A 24,592-nucleotide genomic window follows, 5' to 3' on the forward strand; every position below is an offset into this window, starting at 1 on the left:
ATACCCCAAGGCATTTGGGGTTTTAAGTTCTGGGGTTCGAGTGCAGGATGTGCAGGTTTGTCGCACAGGAAAATGTGTGCCGTGGTGGTTTGCTGCACCTATGAACCGATCACCTAAGTATTAAGCCAAGCATGCGTTAGCTACTTTTCCTGATGCTCTCCCTCTCCCATTCCCCACACGGGCCCCAGTGTGTGCTGTTCCCTTCCCGGTGTCTACGTGTTCTCATTGTTCAGCTCCCACTTACAAATGAGAACATGTGGTGTTTAGTTTTCTGTTCCTGCATTAGTTGGCTGAGAATAATGGCTTCCAGCTCCATCCATGTCCCTGCAAAGGACACGATCTCGTTCCTTTTTATGGCTGCATAGTATTCCATGGTGTATATGTACCACATTTTCTTTATCCAGTCTATCATGGATGGACATTTGGGTTGATTCCATGTCTCTGCTGTTGTGAATAGTGCTGCAATGAACATATGCATGCATGTGTCTTTATAATCTGCTCCCTCCTCCCAGTCCACATGCATTATAGAGGGCTGGAGTCCCTCTCTTACTTTGAAAACCCAAATTCCAGAGGCTCTGTATTGCACGATTCCAACCCTATAATGCAAGTGAACTGGAAAGAGGGGCAGAGGGAATGAGAGGGGACTGACATTGACTCCCAGTCTTCTCCATGACGCTGCAAGTGCGTCCTCTCCTTCATCCTCATTACTGAAATAATATTTGTGAGTAACACATGATGATCCCATTTTATAGATGAGGAAAGTGAAGGTGAGCAAGATGAAAAGACATTCTCTTGAAAGAGCCCAATTTACATAGCAAAGTCAGGATTCAGAGCCTAGTTGGCCTGATTCCAAAGTGCTTTCCACTACAACTCACTGTGTTTGAGAAGCCAGCAAAGTTTCAGAAACCTCCTCCAGAGAGAGCATGGGCAGGGCCAGGAACAGGAGAGTAGACGTGTAATTAAAGCTTGGAAAATCCATGACATTTCTGGAAACTATCCGACTGATCATTCACCCCACGTTGTTTCCCAGCAGTGGAACTGGGGCTCAGGCGTTGGCAACCCTGCCTCCTGCAAGCCCCAACACCTTTCATCATCCGGAGCCAATTCTGGGTAAGAGTGTGGCCAGTCTTGGATGCTGGCACTACCCTTCCAGCCACACATCTATTGCAGCAGACGCCACACGTCCTTCAGCTGCCTTTACGCCACCCCGGTCATCACCCTAGGTCCTGGGTAGCTACTTTTTTGAGGCCTGGGGTCACTGTGTATTTGGCTGGTCTCCGATCTGAAGCCTCGCCCTCACCTCCCCCAGCAACAAGTCTGTGGAAAGAAAGTTGCCCAGGTGCCACAGCAAGAGACTGAAGGCACGATCTGTCCCAGTACCATAAATAACTAATTACTTAGATATAGCAATGATACCAAATATAAATAACTGATTACTTAGTTATAGCAGCGACATATCTGATTACTTACAGAAATGACACCAAATAGTTATTAGATTCAATCACATAATCAATTATATAATCAATCTTATTACATCATTCTCTATTAATCTTTACTTTAGTATTATAGCGTAGGAACACTTTAGTCTTATAGTATAGACATAATCGGGTGAAATATAATTAGGAACTGAAGGGACATTATGAGAAGTGATCAGGAGGTGAGAGTAAATGCCCTGCGGTAGCGCCAGTGCCTGGGAAGGCGCCTGTTACTTAGCAGGCCGTGAGGGGGAGTTTCCCTTTCACTGGGGGAGTTCAGAGAAAACTCTGCTCTGCCCGACTCTTGAGGAAGGCCTGACATTAGCCAGGCCGGTCTGCAGACATCCAGGGGCTTAAACACCTCTCCGTGGTGCCGTGCTCCGATGGTCACCGTCCTTGTCCACTTTCATGTTCCACTTGCCCACCCGATACTCCCTTGTAAATTCTTAGAGGTTTGAGAAGAATCGAGGAATCCTAAAAGCCTTTGAGCTCTCTGATAAATGCATAGAAAGATACTGACATATGTGCCTCCCCTCCTTGCAGCAGCTACCTGAGAGAGAGGGGCCCTCTGTACTGTACCCACATGGACCCTTGTATTGTAAGGATGTGATTTGCTTGACCCCTACCAATCACATCAGATGAGTCACTCTCCTGAACCTGCCCCCCTGCCTTGTATACGATAAATATCAGCAAGTCCAGGCATTTGGGGCCACTGCTGGACTCTGCCCCTTGGTAGCAGTGGTCCCCTGGCCCAGCTGAATTCTTTTCTTATCCCTGTGTCTTGTGTCTTTCTTTTCTACGATCTATCATCTCCACACACAAAAGAACACCCACTAGACCCTGCGGGGCTGGACCCTGCAAAGTCTGACGGGCTTTCAGGTAGTTACTTGACTACCCTTGTTTCTCACCAATGCAAGAGACTCTCTTTCCTGTGTCCCGCAGCTGGATCCCGAAAAACCCACATCATTTCTCAAACTGATACAGACATAGTGATTTTTTGGCTACCTCCCTCAGAGTCCAGCTCCACATATGGGTCGCCCCTCCTCCCCCAGTGCCTTCCTCCTGTTGCCCTTCTATTTCCAACCTCGTCCCTGCCTCCACCACCACGATGCCTTCCAGCCCATTCTATCTGAGCTATTCCTGTTCACAGGTACTGACACAGTGACTATGACGCACTAACAGAGGACTGATGCATTATTTAGCATAAATGTGCAAAATAGACGTGTAGAACGGAACATTCCCTACCCGACGGTAAGAATGGAGTTACAGGAATTAATCACAGCATTGGGACAATTTATGATTTCTCATCAATAACTTTCCATAAAGTGACTTATTGACTTTAACAGGACACATCTAATAACTCAGGCATTCCTGACCACATGTCATCTCAACATCTCATTCGCCTTCCCGTTGCTGGAATCACACAGCTCTAGGAGGGAGGTTGTGAAATGAAAGCCCTATCAAGTGGACGGTGCTTGTATCATAACATCCAACTGCACCGCCTTGGAAAGATGTGCTGTCCCATGTGACCACGGCGTGCCACTGGTGGAAGATGAGTTATACGAGGTGTGAGAGGCCGGGCATGGCGGCTCACGCCTATAATCCCAGCACTTTGGAAGGCCAAGGCAGGTGGATCACGGAGGTCAGGAGTTTGAGACCAACCTGGCCAACATGTTGAAAACATGTCTCTATGAAAAATACAAACATTAGCCAGGCATGGTGGCACTCACCTGTAATCCCAGCTACTCAGGAGGCTGAGGCAGGAGAACTGCTTGAACCCAGGAGGCAGAGGTTACAGTGAGCTGAGATCATGCCACCTCACTCCAGCCTGTGTGACAGAGCAAGACTCTGTTCAAAAAAAAAAAAAAAAGGTGTAAGAGGTGTCCAGTGCACTGTGAAATCTGGAGAACCTGAATTGCTCATTGAACGTGTTTGCTCGTGCAAGGCAGCTGTGAAGGGCATTACCCAATAACCAGGCAGCAATCAATAACTCCCTGTCAGCAGGGTGGCTGGAATCTGTGGCATGTACCCAAGAGCATAAAAGAAAGCTGGCCAAGAGACCAGTATCTACCCTGGCCCCGCCTGCACATTAGACATTGAGGGGCCTAAACAGGCCTGCCTAACCCGCTGCCTCTCAGTGCCCCATCCTCTCAGCTTCCTACCTGTTGTCTGTCCTTTGCTCCTCCTTCTAGATGAGATTTTTCTTCCCAGGAATCAGGGTGCAGTGGAAAGAGGCCTTCATGCTCCCAAAGCCAGCACCACAGAGAGGCCAGGGCACACCTCACCAGCCTCCCCGTGGCCCTCACGCAGCCCAGAGAGGCTGCCAACTCCTGCTTACTACCCTTTTCAACTTTCACCTGGGCGGTGAAGAGCGTGTTTCTACAAATCACCTGGAAAGCTTGTTAAAACACAGATGACTGGGCTCCATCTAATTTAGCAGGACTGGAGGGAGCCTATGAATTTGCATTTCTAACAAGTTCCCAGGTGATGCTGACACTGGTGCTGGGACCACACTGGAGCACCACCCTGCAAGACAGTGCCTGAGCCCGCATTGAATCTGTTGGGACCGGGGGACCCCTTCACCATCCTACAAAACTTGACTGTCTTGAGCCCAAGAAGGAGCTAGACAGGAGAATGCATCAACAGCCCTTCTGTCTGACCTAATCCAAAACATCATTCACCCTGAGCAGAGGCCTGGCTGGAATACTGTCCTTGGATTCCTGTATTGAGGCAATCAACAATTAAATGAGACCTTTATGGCACTTTAATAACACACCATGTAGGACAGGCCCGAGAGAAACTTCCTGTGAAATCCACGCAGCAGCAGATTCCAGGTTCTTGGCCTCCTGTGGATTACAAGGCTGGTGATTGCTGGGGGCCTGATAGGGGCAGCCCCACCTGGGGAAGGCATGCCCTGAGTGTCCTTCTGGGACCTTTTGGGGAGTTGCTGTTTCCTCCTGAACCTGAAACAAGCCTCCAGGCCTCCGTTTGTTTACAAAGCAAAAGGATTAAGAGGTGTCAGGCACTGGAGGCAGAGCAATTCTGCAGCCTGCTCTGGCCTCCAACTTTCTAGTGAAGAGAGGTCTGGGCTTGGAGCGAAGGAGCACAGGTTCCAGGCCTGCCCACCTCTAACTAGGTATGTGACCTCAAGGAGTCTCTCAACAGCACTCTGTTTTTTCTGCTGTCAAAGCAAAAAATAAATCTGCCCTGTCAAATTTAATAAGTTATCACAATTGGCGTAATCCTGAGGTGTGACGTTATTTATTTTTGTTAGTATTCTTGTTTCCTAGGACAGGATTATTTATCCAAAAGCAGCCTCTCCTGGATTCTGGAATACTTTCTCGAGTTCCCTCCATTCTCAACATTTTTTCAGTGGTATTTGTTTATTCATCAATCACTGGTTAAACCCTTCTCCTTGTCACGCCTGACACCAAACACCATAGTCCAAAATGAAACAGACAAGATTCTTGGCCCTAAAGAGCCTAGTGGGAGTGATAGCAAGTGTCAAATAATTCCATTTCAGCAGGATGTGTTCACGGGCTGTGCAGAGAGAAGGCCTGTAGCAGAGAAGGCTAGTTCCTACCCAGTATCAATTCTCCCTTCTTCCTTAGTAACCAAACTCCCAATATTTAGTTTGATATAAATCCACCTAGAATAGAGATTATATGTCTTATCCTCCTTAGCAGCTAGATGTGACTATGTGACTAAGTTCTGGTCAATGGGATACAATTGGGAGTGGTGTGGAACTACTTCTAAGAAACCTCCTTAAATGGCAATTGGCATGTGCCCTTTCTTACCCTTTCCTCCATCCTGGTGCCTGGAATTCAGATGCGATGGCTGGAGCTCCAGCTGCATTATATACCGTGAGGGTAGTGATGTCTTTGAGATGATAGAGCAGTGAATTGGAAGTGAAGTAGATTCCTAACAGCTTTGTGGAGCTTCTGTACCAGTTTGGGCTATCTCCAAAATTGATTAACATGAGAAAAAGTGGACCTTTTTTTTTGAAATGGAGTCTTACTCTGTCACCCAGGCTGGAGTCCAATGGTGCGGTCTCAGCTCACTGCAACCTCCACCTCTGGAGTTCAAGCAATTCTCATGCCCCAGCCTCCCAAGTGTCTGGGACCACATGTGCACGCTGCCATGCCCAGCTAATTTTTGTATTTTTAGTAGAGATGGGGTTTCACCATGTTGACCAGGCTGGCCTCAAACTCCTGACCTCAAGTGATCTGCCTGCCTCAGCCTGCCAAAGTGCTGGGATTACAGGCATGAGCCACTGTGCCCAGTTGAAAAGTGGACTTTTATGTTATTTTAAAACCACTATTATCTTGGGTTTTCTCACACATATAAAACTGAGACTAATTTCAACTCAAGGCCAAATTTAGTGGCCTAAGGACTTTGAACTTCATTCTATAGGCAATAAGGAACCTATCGAATAGACAGTTTATAAGCTGCAAAGTGACTTGATATGGAAGAGGAAAAGGAAGAAGGAATAGAAATGACCCAAGATTGAAGGAGACTGTGAAAGCATATTTCTGTGGATGGAAATGAGCAACTCTGATTTGGAGAGAAGGCTAATGCGCCTGGTTTTTGATGAGCCTAGTGGCATGCGCCTGTAATCCCAGCTACTCAGGAGGCTGAGGCATAAGAATCTGTTGAACCCAGGAGGTGGAGGTTGCAGTGAGCTGGAGTTGCACTGCACTCCAGCCTGGGTGACAGAGCAAGACTCCATCTCAAAAACATAAAATAAAAAGCCACTTTTGCTCAGTATCTTTGAAGCAACTGCAATGCATCCGTGTCAAAGAATCCAAAGGGAGCTGAAGGTACAGGAACAAATCTTAAGAGAAGACAAAGAACTGCAGCTACACATCTGGAATCACTCATGTAAAAAGGATAGTTAACATGCTAGGACATGGATCAACCTTAGGACATTATGCTGAGTGAAATAACCAGTCACGAAAGAACAAATACTGTAGGATTCCACTTATGTAAGGTACCTAGTGTAGTCAAACTCATAGAGACAACAGTAGAATGGTGGTTGCCAGAAGCTGAGAGAAGAGGAGAATGGGGAATGGGTGTTGAATGAGTGCAGTTTTAGTTTTGCAAGATGAAAGAGTTTGGAAACGGATGGTGGTGGTGGCTGGACAATCATCTGAATGGACTTAATACCACTGAACTGTACATGTTTAAATGATTCAGATGGGCCTGGCATGGTGGCTTACACCTGTAATGCCAGCACTTTGGGAGGCCAAGGCGGGCAGATCACTTGAGGTCAGGGGTTCGAGACCAGCCTGGCCAACATGGTGAAACCCCGTCTCTACTAAAAATACAAGAAAAAATTAGCCGGGCATAGTGGCACATGCCTGTAATCCCAGCTACTTGGGAGGCTGAGGCACAAGAATTGCTTGAACCTGGGAAGCAGAAGTTACAGTGAGCCGAGGTCATGCCACTGCACTCCAGCCTGGGAGATAGGGCAATATTCTGTTCCCTGCTCCCCCCCAAAAAATGATTGAGATGGTAAAAACTGCATACATACATAAATGAAGGAAATATTTAGTAGCTTAACAAAGGACTCACATTTGAGGGACAGCAGAAGGAAGCAATTCCTAAGAGAGACGGGTGGTCTGAGAGGCCGAAAGAGAGGGAGGAAAGATCTCATATCACAAAAGCCAGGGAGGGAAAGAATGTGTGACACCATTAGCAAATTTTTGGAAAGTAGCAATGCCAGAGGGTGGAGGAAGGGGGTTATTCAACAAATTCTAGCCAAATTGTTTGGATAACAAAGGAGTCTCTGAGTTAGCGCTGAGTGCAAGACCGAAACTGCAGGTGGTGACCATCTAAATTGGATTTTTGTCAAAGCTGGTCAAAGAAAATGTCATGTACAAGACTGGGCCTGCATGAAGAGCAACCCAGGCAACTATTCCATTGTATCATTTTCAAAGTAAAAGGCTGCCTGCATGAAGCACAATGGAAAAGCCATCAAATTAGAAGTGAGCGTCTGGGCTGCGGTAGAAACTGAGCAATGTGGAATAAAAAGCGCTTGCAGCAGGCTGGGGGAAATGCCAACGAAAGGGGAGTTAAAAGATGGTCCCACAGAGAAAGGATTCTGGAAAAGAAGTCTCATTGTCTGAAAACAGCTTCCTCCACTTAGAATCTGCGTGGGGAGGTGAATTTAACACATGATGAGTGTATGGTCACTTTAAGGACTAACTGAGGCATGTAGGAGAAAACGCTTAGCTTAATATCTGGAAACAGAATTCCTCTTAGAGATGAAACTGTTTTGCCACAGCATAGTGCCTTTAGAAGCCTTGAGGTGGAAGGTAAGTCTGGGAGCTGAGGCTCGCAGGAGGCAAGCCAGCAAAAGAGAAAGCTCAGTGGAGCTGCATCAGTGCAGGAGGACAGAGAGGGAGCACGCAGCTCTGCAGAGGCGCCGAAGAACTTCTAAGAACAGAAGCTTCTCATAGGCCACTGTCCGTGACTGCAGTGAAAATGTACACCCTAAGTCTCCTCAAACTTTAGCAAAGTAAGGAGGTTTGGGGGAAAAGGAAGGAACAAATATGACTTCTGTGCTGGTACAACATCAGGGTAGCAATAAAGGCAGAGGCGCAAGGCAAGTGCAGGGGACAGGAGCTCGTTGGAGAAAGGAAGCTGGAACCGGAAGTGACTGTGAGAATGACACCAAGAAGACCCCAAGCAGCATCTAGGGTATATTACCCTAAAGGACCAGCTTAGCCGTGTTGGGGTTTGGGATTGATGTAATCACCCATCTCTCCAGCAAGATGCCAGTACTATTTCCTACCATCCCACATAACAAACCGTGAGGGTGAAGGGGGTGGTCCACAGTGTCAAGTACAGCTGAGAGATCAAAGGAAAGGGGAACTAAGGAAAGATCATCAGGCTTGCAAATCAGCAAGTCAACAACAGTGGAGGCGAAATTTTCAGCAGGAGTGGGGCCAGGGTTGCTCTATGCGGTGGTGTGCGTTACACACGGCACAAAGTCAGCAATCTACAGGGCGCGTGATATGGTTTGGCTGTGTCCTCCCGCAAATCTCACTTTGAATTGTAATAATCCCCACATGTCAAGGGTGGGGCCAGGTGGAGATAATTGAATCATGGGGATGGTTTCCCCTATACTGTTCTCGTGGTAGTGAATAAGTCTCATGAGATCTGTTGGTTTGATAAACGGGAGTTCTCCGTGAATGAAGCTGAAAGCCATCATCCTCAGCAAACTAACACAGGAACAGAAAACCAAACACTGCATTTTCTCACTCATAGTGGAAGCTGAACAATGAGAACACATGGACACAGGGAGGGGAACATCACACACCAGGGCCTGTTGGAGGGGCAAGGAGAGGGACAGCATCAGGACAAATAGCTAATGCATGCTGGGCTTAATACCCAGGCGATGGGTTGATAGGTACAGCGAACCACCATAGCACACCTTTATCTGTGTAACAACCCTGCACATTCTACACATGTATCCCAGAAAAAGTAAAATGCAACTTAAAAATAAAAATAAAAACAAATGGGAGATCCCCTGCACGCACTCTCTTGCCTGCCACCATGTAAAACATCCCTTTGCCCTTCCTTTGTCTTCCACCAAGACTGTGAGGCCTCCCCAGCCATGGGGAACTGTGAGTCCATTAAATCTCTTTCTTTTATAAACTACCCAGTCTTGGGTATGTCTTTATTAGCAGCATGAGAGTAGACTAATACGGCACAGCTCCCTTCACAGATTGGAGGTTTATGACAATTTTCTAGCCAATGGGAGAAAAGCACCTTGAGGAAATGAGTCCCTTTTCATAACTGGCACAAAGACGCCTTATGGGCTAGCAGCAACCGTGATGGGGAGAGAAGGTGTATGACAAGGAGGTTGTACATGAGTGGCTAGGAAGACACGGAAGCTGTGTACTTGCAGTTTCTATATGCGGATACGTGTTATTTATTGATTGCTGCATAACAAACGACTTTGAAATCTAGCAGCTTAAAACAACACCACTTCTACCTCACAGTTCTGGGGGTCAGGAATCTAGGAGTGGTTAACCCGAGAGATTCTGACTCAGGGTTTCTGATAACATGGCAGTCAAGCTGCTGGCTGGGGCTGCAGTCATCTCAAGACTCAACTGGGGCTGACAAATCCACCTCTGAGCTTACTGTTTGGGAAGCTGGCAGACGTCTGTCCTCACAGGCTATTGCACTGAGGGTCTCAGCTTCTCACCACGCTATGCGGGCCTGTCTGTAAAGTTGCTCACAACATGGCAGCTTGCTCGCCCCAGTGTGAGTGATCCCAGAAAGAGAAAGAAGAGGAGGGGAGGGGAGGGGAGGGGAGGGGAGGGGAAGGGAGGGAAGGGGAAGGGAGGGGAGGGGAGGGGAAGGGAGAAGGAGGGGAGGGGAGGAGATTGAAGGGGAGGGAAGGGAAAAGGGAATAAGAAGATACCTGATACAGAAGCCACAGTCTTTTTATAACCTAATCTCAAAAATGGTGTCCATCCCTTTTGCTGTATTCCATTTGTTAGAATATGTGAATAGCTCAAGGGGAGGGTCTTACACAAGGCCATGAACACCAGGAGGAGGTGGGGGGCACTGGGAGCCATCCTACAGGCTGTCTCATCAGGATATATAGGCTTACCCACTCTTTCAGAAGGCAAAATCTTCCTGTCATCCTGGGGGTGAAATGATCAAGATGCAAACAGAATTCGGGAAAAGTTCCAAGCTCACAGTAAACCGGGACCCTAAGTCTGTTGTACTCCAGTTAGTGACATGGTGGCTGAATTGAGGCAGATGGTAGGAAAAATGACCATTGGCCACCCCTCAGGAAAGGCCTCGTCATTGGCTGCATGAGGCTTTCGCTTTGGTTCCCCAAGTGAGTTGCCTGCACCTACCTTACGTATGAAGAAAGCTCGTGAAGGCCGAGAGGTTTCTAATCCAGAGTGAACAGTCTATGCAAAAACATAAAGAGGCATTCAAGGGAAACAAAGAGCTTCACAGGTAGGCTCTGCTTCTGCTTTCTGTGTGGACAGAGCCGGTCACGCAGAGGTGTGGAGGTAAGAACACACCAGATCAGCCAGGAACGGGTAGGACCTGTTCCCAGCACTTCAGCATCCAGGGCCGTCCAGGCCTCCCACAGGGCTGGGCTTGAGGCCACCCACTATTCCCAGGCGTGCAAGTCCTGTGTGGGGAACTGCCCCCTTGGCCCTCCCTGCCTCACCCACCATGAGACTCTATGCTTTCTTTTAAATTTCTGGAGCACAGAGGAGCACAGAGAAACACAGAGATGAAAAGAGTTATTTTCAACTTGGAACATACCATTAAATGACAGCCAATTCTTTTGTATTCTTTCACAGGCTCCTGGAATTTCTGAACCGCTCCTGAGTTGATTCAACTTCATAAATATTTACTGAAGGCCTGTTATAATGATGGGTCAGCTAGAGCCACGGTTGCTTCAGATGAAGTGGGCCAGGAAAAAGGAGAACTAGGAGGTGGGCCGAGCTGGTGGGCATAGTGGCAGGAAGTTACCATGCCCAAGATTGTAGTTGGGGGCCAGTTCATCAGGGAAGTTACCATGAATCTAAATGTCAAAGCCAAGGCCAGAGACTGACATGAGAGCAAAGCAATGACGTGCAAAAGACTTAGCATCTGAATTAGAGAGTCGTGGCTCCTGCTCATCAGCCCCAAGAGGACAGGGAAAACACTGCCGAACCCTGGCCAGAGAGGAGCAGCCTGCAGCCAGCACCCAGTCCTGAAAGTGGGGGTGATGTGTCACTCGTTCAGCATCCGATCCCCAGTACCCAGCACAGTGATAAATTTAGGTGCTCAAGCCAGGCAGAACACAGGGGTGTGGTCATCCATGTAGACTCCCATAAATCCAGATCTGGGATCCAATTTGGGATGAACATCAGGAAACGAACAGGGAACGGTTTTCAGACACAGAGGCTGGGAAAGGCAACTCAGGATCCAGACCAGATGAGTAGGGACGCCTGAGTCTGAGTTACAAATGCTGACGCCAGGGCATTCTTAGGATTAGTAATAGAAGTATGGCGGCTCATGCCTGTAATCCTGAACTGTGGAAGGCTGAGGTGGGAGGATCACTTGAGCCCAGGAGTTTGAGACCAGCCTGGGCAACACAGCAAGACCCCTTCTCTACAAAAATTTTTTTTAAAATTAGCTGGGCATGTTGGCATATACCTGTAGTCCCAGCCACTCAAGGCGGTGGGGAGGATCACTTGAGCCCAGGAGTTTGAGGGTGCAGTGAGCTACGATTGTACTACTGTGCTCCAGCCTGGGCAACACAGCAAGACCCTGTCTCTAAAAAGGTTTTAAAGTAAGAAATAAATAATAAGTTCCAGGAGGAATCCTTTTAAGTAGCCTTTCCACTTCTGCTAGACAGAGGACCAAACCCATGTCTATCTTGCTCATTGGGTGTCCCCTGGCTTAGCACAGGGCTGGTATGAAATAGGTGCTCCATAAATGTATGTAGAGAGAGCAACTGCTCCCAGAGAACAGTGGGAATCTGGGCGGTATGGAGCACAGGTTTAGGACTCAACAGAATCTTCAAGGTCAATGTCGAGGTAAAAATTGTTTTTTTCTTCCAGGGTATAGGAAATCGAGGGGAGGGGGGCCAGATTTCAGGTAAAGAGTGACCAATGTGATGCCAGTCTATTCCACGTTCCTTACTCTGTCACCCTCCTGGGCCTCCTTCAGAGTAAAGCATAGGATTGAAATGACAACAGCTATTCACATTTCTCAGGACCTAATCCCCAGATTGTGAATCTACGTAGGCAGAAACCAAGCTAACAACTTCAACATGGGACTATACAATATTCTCTCCATCCATAACTAGGTGGGTGGGGCCATGAGCAGATCATTTCACCTATCTCTCTCATAGCCCCAAATTATGTCCTCATCTGTAAAATGAGGCATTAGACCAGAAAGATTGCTCTGGGGTCCTCTTTCTTTTCTGACATTCTGTGATTCAATTATTCTTGTTTGTCTTGAAGAGAACATGGATTAGGATTGACCCACCATGAATACGTGCTGTGTCTTATCAGCTTCTAACAAGAACTGGAGTGGGCCTAGAAGAAATGCTGTATACACACTCTCTCCCTCCGTTTCCATGGAGCTCGGTTCTCCTGGAAGCCTGTGTCTGTGGAGGAAGGTGAAGCATATTTCCTGTAGGCAGTTGCTCCTGTTTCTTAAGTCCTCCGGGGAAGAGGCAGCAGGATACAGCTGAAAGCTCACTGGACTTGAAAATGAAGAGACCTGGATGCTCATCCCAAACCAGGCATGTAAGCCTGGCAGTCCACCTGTCCTCTCTGGGTCTCCATTTGTTCATATGTAATGAACAGAACACCTGCCCTGTAACCCTCCTAGACTGCTGTAAGCAAAAGCCTTCTGTAGAACATTAAGTGCTAAACCTATGTGTAATACTGTTAGGGGAATGTGCCAAAATGGCTGATTGGACATGAGCGAATGGGTGAGGCGAAGGGTCCATACTTTGAACTTTTTTTTTTTGAGATGGAGTTTCACTCTTATTGCCCGGGCTAGAGTGCAACAGCACGATCTCAGCTCACTGCAACCTCTACCTCCCAGGTTCAAGCAATTCTCCTGCCTCAGGCTGCCAAGTAGCTGGGATTACAGGCGTGTGCCACCACGCCCGGCCAATTTTGTAGTTTAGTAGAGACAGGGTACCATGTTAGTCAGGCTGCTCTCGAACTCCTGACCTCAAGCAATCCACCCACCTCGGCTTTCCAAAGTGCTGGGATTACAGGCATGAGCCACACCATTCCTGGCCAGGACTTCTTAAATATTCGTACATTCTAGAAAATAAGCCTCAAGCCGGCATTCGTGAGTCTGTCTAGTAGGAGGCAATGTGGCATAGCTGCCTACCCAGCAGAACCAGAGAATCACTGTTCCAGCCCTGCCACTTACCAGGGTGACCGTGTGCACAGCACTCTACCTCTCTGAGTCTTCGTTTTTTCATCTATAAAATGGTTATAATATTCTTACCCTGCCTCCTTCCCAAAGTTGTCACAGATCAACCTTGATTGATCAAACAGGATCAAGTGATCAACTAAGGTCATGTTTCTAAAAATACGGCCTACTTTAAGGGGGCCATACAAACTGGCACACAAAATGGGCACCGATTGCTCCTCAGAGTGTTAGGCACTTTGTAGGGGCACCTAGCAATCAACCCTGCTGAGTCAGTGATGCATAGCCCAGCCTACAGTGCCAGCTTCTGAGTACACAGAATAGACAGCCCCCAAATGGGATGATTTGTGATCAACTACAAGGCTTCATCTACTCCAAACCTTCCCCTCCTTCCCCAGCCTAGAGTTCTTCCCATTAGAATCACTCCTCCAAAGTATCCATGAGACAGCTTAGAGCACAACCATCATCAGGCTAGAGGTAAGCAGGGCCTGGAATCCAATGCAAACTCTGCTCACCAAGGCCCATGCCTGCCCAGAGGGACGGCATTTTTCTCTAATTCTTATGGATGGCTTGCCACATGGGCCAGCATATACTTTGCCTGGAGGTTAGAAAGCACTTGATCAGGTGGTGGCTTACGCCTGTAATCCCAGCACTTTGGGCGGCCGAGGCGGGTGGATCATGAGGTCAAGAGTTCGAGACCATCCTGGTCAACATGGTGAAACCCCATCTCTACTAAAAATACAAAAATTAGCTGGGCATGGTGGCACGTGCCTGTAGTCCCAGCTACTCGGGAGGCTGAGGCAGGAGAATTGCCTGAACCCAGGAGGCAGAGGTTGCGGTGAGCCGAGATCGCGCCATTGCACTCCAGCCTGGGTAACAAGAGTGAAACTCCGTCTCCAAAAAAAAAAAAAAGAAAGCACTTGATCAGGTTTAAATGAGCAAATGCTACCTGAAATGGAAGGATCACTCTTCTCTTGCCTCCCATTGGTAAATACATGGAACCGAGCTCTGGGAAAATGAAACCCCAACCAGTGAATTTTATGTGCATGTGTGTGAAAGAGAATGTGTGTGTGCATGTGTGTGCATACACATGCTCAATACATGTGTATACACATTCATATGCACACCTGTGTGTGTGTAAACTTTAATCTTCAAGGATATGGGAAGGGAGGATAGGATGGTGGGACCCCCCCAGAAGCCCAGTGTTAGCCCTGAGGAGCTGAAAGCCATGGGCAAATGCTGGATAAGAGGCCAGGACAGCAAGATTTTCATCTGAGTTCTGGGAAGAAGAGACACAGAGGGCGGTTTGGCCAATACAAACTTGTCTAACAGCACGATCCTATTGAAGCTCAGCCTTCCAGCTTAGACTATAGGATAATAACTACAGCCTGCGATACTACATGAGGAGCCACAAGACTCCACCCTCTGACCTTTGAGAGGAGCCCTCAGCCATCCCTCCAAGCACCTGCTGCAGCACTTCCTGCCCCTATTCTTTTTGGCAACACGGTCAGAATCCTGACCACTGCCAGCTGGCTTCGGTCAACATGAAGGAGCAGCCACAGCCATTTCAAGGTCACTTGTGGAATTGCATCCACGTGAACTCCAGTGACTCCTGTGCTCTTCCTTTTGCTCCGAATGAGACACTTTATTGTTTGAGGTTTGAGCATCCTCCAGGGAGTTCTGGGAACTGGATGCTGGGCAAGACAATAAATAGAGATGGCGGAACATGCCATTCGTGGGAAGGGAAAGAGATTTGCCTTCAGGGAAGGCAATACAATAGCCCAGGGGTGTAGCTTCCTATAAACCTTGGCAGCGTGGCCCACAGCACCAAGGACGCGGTCACCTACAGCAAGAGGGTGGGGTCTGTGGCCAAGCAGCTCCCCATGGGGAGGAGGAGAAGGAAGAAGTCATATGTAGGGCAAACTGAACACCCTCCCTGAACCTCCTATTTTCAGAAATATGGAATAAAATGCTACTTGTTAAAAGCCTTGTTGGTCTGGATGAAAGCCTGCAAAAGCCTCAAATGTAAACCCTTCAAAGCATTAACAAATGGTTGCTTCAATTTTAATGTGAAATTGATCAGAAGGCCAAAGAGTCACCTGTTTCCAAGAATGTCCATCATGTCATCACAATAGTGCAGGTGATTCTCTGGCCCTCACTGACAGCCCATTCACATTCCCCTTGCTATTGTCTGTGCTTTTTGATGTGTCTGAACATTCACAGGACATTGGGGACAAGAAAAGAGAAAGACAGTCATATTCTTGCAGTCATTTCAATGGGTGATTCTCTGCCTTGTTCATCAGGGTTCCCCTTCATGCTCTCATAACAGATCACAGTGACACAAACTCCCCTGACATCTGTGGCACCCAGTGCAAGAGTACAGCTGGAGGCCATCAGAGGCAGGTCTAATATTTTAAAATTATGCATCAAGGCTGGGCACGGTGGCTCATGCCTGTAATCCCAGTACTTTAGGAGGCCAAGGTGGGTGGATCACCTGAGGTCAGGAGTTTGAGATCAACCTGGCCAACATGGTGAAACCTTATCTCTACTGAAAATACAAAAATTAGCCAGGCGGGATGGTGGGCACCTATAGTCCCAGCTACCTGGGAGGCTGAGGTAGTTGCAGTAATCCAAGATCAGGCCATTGCACTCCAGCCTGGGCAACAAGAGTGAAATTATACATCAAGCTAACAAATCTAAATATGTTCTACTAGCCTATCTTGAAAATATATATCCACAAGGACTTAGAAGACTACTTTCAAATTTAGAATTCTCACTCTCCTTGGAATTCTGATCCCTAGAGAATGCCAGTCCCCAGATGCTTAGACCTGGACTCATGGACTTACCTTCCCAGCTCCCACTCTACTTGCCCCCAGCCTAACCCACAGGCCGAGGCTCCATCCACATGCCCCACTCACAGCCTCCCCTCTGCTACTCCTGAAGCCTAGGGGTGCACAGATTAGCCACACTGGCTGTGACCTCAGTCTTTGGGAGGATAGACCTGGGAAAGAAGCCTGGAAAAGGTTGGAACAGGCTAGGAGCCATTCAGGTGGGGAATTCCAGGAATTATTACATTTGCTCTTAAAGGGAGAGGCCTGGGGCAGGGAAATTGAGCAAAAGGTGGTAAAGGAAGTTCAAACTGAAGGAGGGGCTGGGCATGGTAGTGCCAACGGTAGTTCTCGCTACTCCAGAGGCTGAGACAAGGGGAAGATCTCTTGAGCCCAGGAGCTCAAGACTGTAGAGAATATCCAGAGAATGTTCTAAAAGGGAGGCATGGGCTTCACAGAGTCACATGTCTTTGACCCTGTAGACTCCTTACCCATAGAGAGAGGCATGGCTAGAAGAGTAGAAGAGGGTCAGGATGCGGTCCTCTAAAGTCTAGGATGCAGGGTAGGAGCAGGCATCTAAGGCCACCATTGTTTATATACACTTAGAAACCAGGAACTCAAGGGGCTCACCCAGGTCACTAACGTGTGACTTTGGGCAAGTCACTTCAACCCTCTGGGCCCTCTGAGACCCAATTTCTTTCTTTCTTTTTTTTTTTTTTTGCACACAGTGACTCACTTTGTTACCCAGGCTGGAGTTTAGTGGCACAATCTCAGCTTATTGCAACCTCCACCTCCTGGGTTCAAGCAATTCTTCTGCCTCAGCCTCCCAAAGTGCTGGGATTACAGGCGTGAGCCACCACGTCCTACCTGAGACCCAATTTCTTCATCTGTAAAATGTGGGATTTGAGCTAAGAATTGCTAAGTTCCTTCACAGGACTAAAATCCTATGTTTCCACTCTAAATTCTAACGTGTATAAAATACATGCCGTGGGTCAGGCACTGTAATGGGTGCTTTTGTTTACACGATCTTCTTTAATCCATGATTCCATCACTCTGCACCCTCTTCCTAGCCAGACAAGTGTAGGATGCTGGCCAAGTGCGGTGGCTCACGCCTGTAATCTCAGCACTTTGAGAGGCCGAGGTGGGCGGATCACCTGAGGTCGGGAGTTTGAGACCAGCCTAACGTGGAGAAACCCCATCTCTAAAAAAAAAAAAAAAAATACAAAAAATAAGCTGGGCATGGCGGTGCGTGCCTGTAATCCCAGCTACTCAGGAGGCTGAGGCAGGACAATCACTTGGACCTGGGAGGCGGAGGTTGCGGTGAGCCAAGATTACAGCATTGCACTCCAGCCTGGGAATGCAATCCAGGATTTGACCAAGCCCGCAGGTCACCGGAAGCAGCTATTTTGATAGCCAGGCAGACAGGAAGACACTTAGCAGTAGACCCAGGAGAGAATGGGAACCTCCCACCTGTCTATGGCTCACGAGGACGCTATTAATGGATCAGATGCTATTTCATACTCACTCAAAAAAATAATAATAATTAAAAGCTCTTAGGGGCCAGCCGTGGTGGCTCATGCCTGTAATCCCAGCACTTTGGGAGGCTGAGGCGGGTGGATCATGAGGTCAAGAGATCGAGACCATCCTGGCCAACATGGTGAAACCCCGTCTCTACTAAAAATACAAAAATTAGCCAGACGTGGTGGCACGCGCCTGTGGTCCCAGCTACTCGGGAGGCTGAGGCGGAAGAATCTCTTGAACCCAGAAGGCGGAAGTTGCAGTGAGCCGAGATTGCACCACTGCACTCCAGCCTGGCGACAGAGCAAGACTCTGTCTCAAAAAAACAAAATAAATAAAAGCTCTTTGGTCATTATATTTGCTCTCAGAGGGAGTGGCCTGGGTCAGAAAAAGTGAGCAAAAGAGGGAAGAAGGAAGTTAATGCTGAAGGAGGGGCCAGGCTCAGTGGCTCACGCCTGTAATCCCAACACTTTGGGAGGCCAAGGTGAGAGGATCACGTGAGGTCAAAAGTTCAGGACCAGCCTGGTCAACATAGTGACACCCCATCTCTACTACAAATACAAAAATTAGCTGGGCACGGTGGTGGGCACCTTTAATCTTAGCTACTCAGGAGGCTGAGGCAGAATAATCACTTGAACCTGGGAGGTGGAGACTGCAGTGAGCCAAGACTGCACCACTGCACTCCAGCCTGGGCGACAGAGTGAGACTCTTATCTCAAAAAAGGGCCTGGGTGTGGTGGTGCACCTATAGCCTTAGCTACTCCAGAGGATGAGGTGGGAAGATCCCATGAGCCTAAGAGTTCAAGACTGTAGTGAGCTATGATCATCGCACCACTGCACTCCAGGCTGGGTGCCAAACTGAGACCCTGTCTCTAAAACAACCCCTGCAAGAAATGAAGGGATGAAGGTCAATCCCACAATTCGTGAGTGTTAAGATTAAGGCAGGGCCAGGTGTGGTGGCTAGATCCTGTAATCCCGGCAGTTTGGGAGGCCAAGGCATGCAGATTGCTTGAGCCTAGGCGTTCAAGACCAGCCTGGGCAACATGGCAAAAACCCATCTCTACCTTAAAATATATGAAAGTTAGCCAGGTGTGCTGGTGTGCGCTTGTGGTCCCAGCTACTCAGGAGGCTGAGGTGGAAGAATCACTTAAGCCTGGGAGGTCAAGGCTGCAGTGAGTAGTGATTGTGCCACTGCACTCCAGCCCAGCCAAAAGAGTGAGAAGCTGTCTCAAAAAAAAATTTAAAAAAGGTTGAGGCAGGCCAGCAGGTGTTTGGAAACAAGGTTTCTCACCCCTTTTTCTATTTCCTTCAGCTTCTCCAGAGCTTCACAGCCCAGTCTGTGAAAACGGTGCTTCTGAAGACCTCGTTGTTCAGGTCAAGTTCACTCGTGTCCTACACGTGGTCAGCTGCCCCCACTAGGACCATGGTTTACTATTTGATCTTGGGCAAGTTTCTTAATTCTCCAGGCATCAGTTTTCTCAACAGTTTCCTTAAATAAGTCTTCTGAAGGCTAAAAGAAATAACACCTGTTAACTGCCTGGCACAGAAACGCAGTCGGTAATGGGTAGGTGTTTGTATTATTTTCCTCTCCAGTGGGAGAGCAGGAAACAGAATGGCCAAGCTGCAGCCAGATCAGCCCTGGAGTCTTCTCTAGAAGACAGCATGCTGCTCCCTCCCTGAGCACGTCAGTCTTCGTGTGCCACGCCAGGCACAGGGCGGCTTGTAGCCTCACACAGCAGTCAGTCAGCCAACTGCACCGCACCCCACAAGCCTCATCCAATATTGATGCAGTGTCTAATGTCTCCCAAACACAATACACTGCTTCTCAAGCCCCTGCCCTTCTATGACCCAGAGGAGGGGGAGGGATCTTTACATCCCTTAAATAGCTGCACAACTGGTAAATTCTGCCCCTAATCACAAGCGAATGTTATACGAACCATTTTTTTCCAGGCAGGATGAAAGGTCCCACTGCCTGCTTTCAGGGTCTTCCAAGAAAGGAAGGAAACGAGATGAAAACCTCAGTTGGAAGCACCTCCTCTGTGCCAGGCACGGGACAAAAGGCTGTGTATGCATAATCTAATCCCAACAGGAATCCTTCCAAGTGGGTGCTATGGGCTACCATTTATAGATGGGACCGAGATGTAAGGGGGTTGATCAGGTCACTCAAGCAAGATCACACCACTTGGACGGGGCGAAGTGGCGAACTGAAACTTGAGATTCCACATCTAAGACTGGTGTGGCCTGCTGACGCCACTCAGGAAATGAGACTGAAGTGTGTGGGTAATCCCCATGCCCCCAGCAGGCCTGTGCCCAGGACCACTGCCTGGGGTCACGCTCACTTAGCTGCACCACTTTCCTGGAAGACTTCATCATTGAAATTAAGGAATGATTCCTTATAGTTTGCCACAGAGTTGAGCCAAGTCAAAACTTTTAAGTTCTCCTGGCCCCTGCCGAGCGATTGCTGATCAGATCTCCTCTCCTTCCCCCCAGGAGCTGCCTTTGTTTCCTTCTTTGTCCCGTTGCATCCCTCCCCCGAAGCAACAGATTCAGAAAAGCCTGGCCGCTTGGGGCGGGGGAGGGGGGCGGCGGCGGTGGGTTTGAGGGGGCACAGGGGAATGAAATGCTTGGAGATTTTTTAAAAAAAACAAAACCGATTAATACAAAAGAACTTTCCCAACCACACATGCACCATATAATTACTTACACATACACACATACATAATGAAGGCGATGTGAAAGCGTGCACTTAGTAAGGCTTTACAGAATAAATATATTTGAGGGTAGTCTTCCAGCCAGTGAGCACTAATCAACAGAGGACAAGAAAGATAAATATTTCTAGCCAGCAAGCCAAGGGATAATAATAGCCCTCATAGGGCCAGATAAATTGAAGGGAGAAGATAATGAGTTGTTTTCTTTATGCTGAAATTAAAGGTGGGATAACTAAATGTATTCCTTCTTCAGCACCTACTATGCGCCTGATCCTAGGGATTCAGCCAAGAACACAGCAGACACTGCAGGTACACAGCAGGTCTAGGACCAGAGGAGCCCAAGAGGAGAGAGGACGGACGGGGATGTTGGGGGGCCTCCCCGGTGTCCATTCCTGGTAAACCCAGCTTCCTGTGCAGCTCAGCCCTGTCCCCCTTATTCTAGGACAGGGTCTCAACCCCTGACTACAGGTTTGGTTCTGAGGGTCAAGAGACATGAGCTGTTCAGAGATCACCTGGCAGAAGCCAAGACAGCTTAAAGAGTTTTGACTTGTGACAAACCCTAAAGAAAGCAGGGCAGCTAAGGACCCCAGGTAGGGGCCCTGAGCACAGACCCATCGTGCGGACTTCCACACTCCTCAGTTCAAGGATCACAGCCTGACCCAGTTCAGGACCATGGAACAGCAGGTGAGGTGTGCCCGGTGCCTCGGGGAAAACTTCCCTTGCTCTTCTGGAAGCATCCCCTGAAACTCCATCTCTCTCTCTTGAGTCAGGCCAGGTGTGTATGTGAAGCCAAGAATAGTTGAGGCCATGTTTCCACCTGAGGGAGATCAAACTTAACGTGAAACAGGACCCACAGAAGGTGGAACAGAGGGACACAGAGATTTTGAAAAAGGAGCAGCCGGGCGCAGTGGCTCACCCCTGTAATCCCAGCACTTTGGGCCCAAGGCAGGCAGATCACGAGGTCAGGAGATTGAGACCATCCTGGCCAACATGGTGAAACCCCGTCTCTACTTAAAAGAAAAAAAAAAATTAGCTGGAGATGGTGGCACAGGCCTGCAGTCCCAGCCACTTGGGAGGCTGAGGCAGGAGAATCGCTTGAACCTGGGAGGCGGAGGTCGCAGTTAGCCAAGATCGTGCCACTGCACTTCAGCCTGGCAAGAGGGCGAGACTCTGTCTCAACAAAAAAAGAAAAGAAAAAGAAAAAGGGGCTGTCATCTATGCCAATCTTCCTGAGAAACTGATGAGACAGAAATGAAACAGAGTCCCCGATTCCAACGTTAGATGGTAGTGGATGGCTGTAACCCTGGGTAGCATCAGGGTCCTTAAAGGATGCTGTTCCCAGATCGGGGGCCCCAAAGGAAGGCAAACTGGGCTCCTTGTCAATGGGGTCTGAGGACCAGAGCGGCCTTGGTTGCTGAAGGAGGTCCCATTGTGAAACAGCTCAGAGCTTCAGCATCTGTGGCCTGGGCTTGAGTCCTGGCTCTACCCCTAGCTCGTGTCCTCTTAGTAAATGACTTAACTTCAGAGAGCCTCTGTTTCCTAAACTGACCAATGGAAGCAAATACACCTACCCCAAAACATGGCTGTAGGGATTCGACGAGGTGAAGTGCGTGCAGGGGGCTGGTGTGTGGCAAGTGCCTCATGAGCATTAGTTGTGCCACCTGAGGCCCCGTGTCCCAGGTGGACACTATGACTCTTGTCCTCAAGAGCCATTGGCTCCCAGGGAGAGGGGTGGACACGAAGTCAGACACGAAGAGCTCTTGGCAGGCAGGGTGCCTGCTCACAGCAAGCGCTCAGCAAATGCCAGCTGCTGGAATGATTACCACTATTTTAAGTCTTCTCTACTCAGGAGTTTGATCGCTGTTCCGACCGTATGGGCTCCTCCTTGGTAGGCACAGGCCAGGCAGAGCAAGCCAGGCACTCAAAATTGTGCTCTTTGGCCCCTAGAAGCCTGTGTCTCCCTGCCTCGGCACAGCCCCAGACATTAGCCTCCAACTCCAGGCCCTGGAGCCTGGAGAGAAACCTGCTTCCCAACTTTACTCCCCATTCCTGCGGCTGAATGCCTTTACATGGCAAAGTCCAGTGGGCTGGGATTTAATTAACCCTTTGCATGCCTTCGCAAAACACCACACCTGAGATCAATTCCTCCTCTCTCCTTGCAAGGTGCTGACGCCAAGAGAATGTTTTTACTTGGTTATCTCCTGCCTCCTCCTGAGGAGATGCTGTCGTGCAGGTTATCCAGGGTGAGGACCTGTTGGAGCACTTCAGGAGCAAAACCGAGCGGTTCTGGAGGTAGAAGAGAGACTTCGGTTGGTTGGGTTTGAGGTCGCCCACAACATTGCAGGCCTACTACGTACAAAGCACTGCGTACAAAGCTGGGAAACACGCAATTCTTGACTTCAAGGAAGTCCCTAAGACAAGAGAGTAATGAGTCTACAGCCATACTGCCCCGAATGTGCCTTTTCTAGGAAGTTAAGCAGCGTCAGGCCTGGTTAGTACTTGGAAAACAGAGAAGAGAGTAAATAAATCGTGGTGAACAAAATAAGGAGAAATAATCTGAAAGGAAGGTAGAGCCCTAGACCATTAAACGCTCATAAAATAATAATAATAACACCATCAGCAAAAAAACAAAATCGCTTAGTTCCGGAGCAGAGGCCTGGTTGGAAAAAGAAGAGCCAGGTGCAGATATTTGATCCTCTCCCCTCTCCCCTCTCCCACAAAGAGCTCAGCACTGGGTAAGGTCAAACACAAGAGGATCATCGCTTATCAGTGACACACCTGCTGAGCTGCAGACAGCGCCTGCCTGCCCGCCAGCCTCTGTAACCCGGCCCCGCCTTATCAGGAGCTCCGTCTGGTTTCACGAGTGAGGGGCAGCACAGCAAGGAGTCCAGTGGCTCCGGTACCCATCAGGAAGATGGGCCACTCAGGTCTCATCAGGCAACAACCCTCTAGGAGGTCTCCACGGTGCCAGGGGCTCTCTACTCAATCCACACTAGATAGGACTTCCACGCTGAACTCTCCAAAAGCCAGTGTGAGTCATGTTAGTATCAGTCTGTCCCCCGCACTCCACTGTCAGTGGCTGCTTCCCTGTGTCAAACTCCTATTTAAACTCCTCAGCCCAGCATCTGGTGCCCTTCACCATCTCACTCCAGCTTGCCCTTCCAGCCTCACCCCCAGTAATCATACTGGTTCCTCCACCTAGAACACTTGCCCGCCTTGCCCTGGCTTCACTCTTTCAGATCTGCTTCAAACATCTTTTCCCTCTTAGAGGCTTCCCTGATCCACCCACAACCCCTTCTTCTTCCCTGCCCCACCCATTGCCTGAAATGACCTCTATCTCCTCTGACTTTCCCTGCATTTTAGACCTGGCTGGTGTCACTTGTCGCACCCCACCCAGGATCGGGTCTCTCTTATTCCATTTACTTGGAAGTTCCCTGAGATGAGAGTCTCTATTTTACTGCTCTCAATCTCCCACCTCCAGAAGTTCACATGCCAAAGCTTCTCTCCCTTAAAGGATGGACTTGCTGCTGTAGCGTCCACCATTTCTTCTAAGTTGTGGACTCCAAAACTCAAGTTCCTATCTCCAGACAGCTCTCTGAGCACTGGTGCTTGTCCATGCAGTTAGCATCTTGGAGTCAGCAAGCTATAGCCTCCCTAATGCCTGAACATCCATTACCAACATAAACCTAAAAGTGAAACCTTTCTCCTCCTCCTAGACTTCCCTATTTCTGCCATGGTGTAGGATGCACAAAGCTGGGAGACATGCAACTCTGGACTTCACAGTAGCCCCTTGAAGTCACTCCCAGTGCTTGCAGGGCCATTGAGACCCCATCCTGGCCCCCAAATGCTCAGAGCCACTCATTGAATGGGCATTCTCAGAGTTCGTACTTGAATGGCCTGTCACCCTACCCATGCCTGTCTCCCCTGAGGCCTTGCCCTGTAACCCATTGTCTTTTTCAGGCCACGCCCTCCTGCGTCATGCACAGAAGGACCCTGACATGGTTTGGATATTGGTCTCCGCCCAAATCTCATGTTGAATTGTAAATCCCCAATGCTGGATGTGGGGCCTGGTGGGAGGTGTTTGAATGATGGAGGTGGATCCCTCATGGCCTGGTGTAGTCTTTTTGATGGTGAGTTCT

This window comes from Aotus nancymaae, unplaced genomic scaffold, assembly GCF_030222135.1.
Source record: "Aotus nancymaae isolate 86718 unplaced genomic scaffold, 86718_ANA_hifiasm-v0.15.2.pri h1tg000057l, whole genome shotgun sequence".
Lineage (NCBI taxonomy): Eukaryota > Metazoa > Chordata > Mammalia > Primates > Aotidae > Aotus > Aotus nancymaae.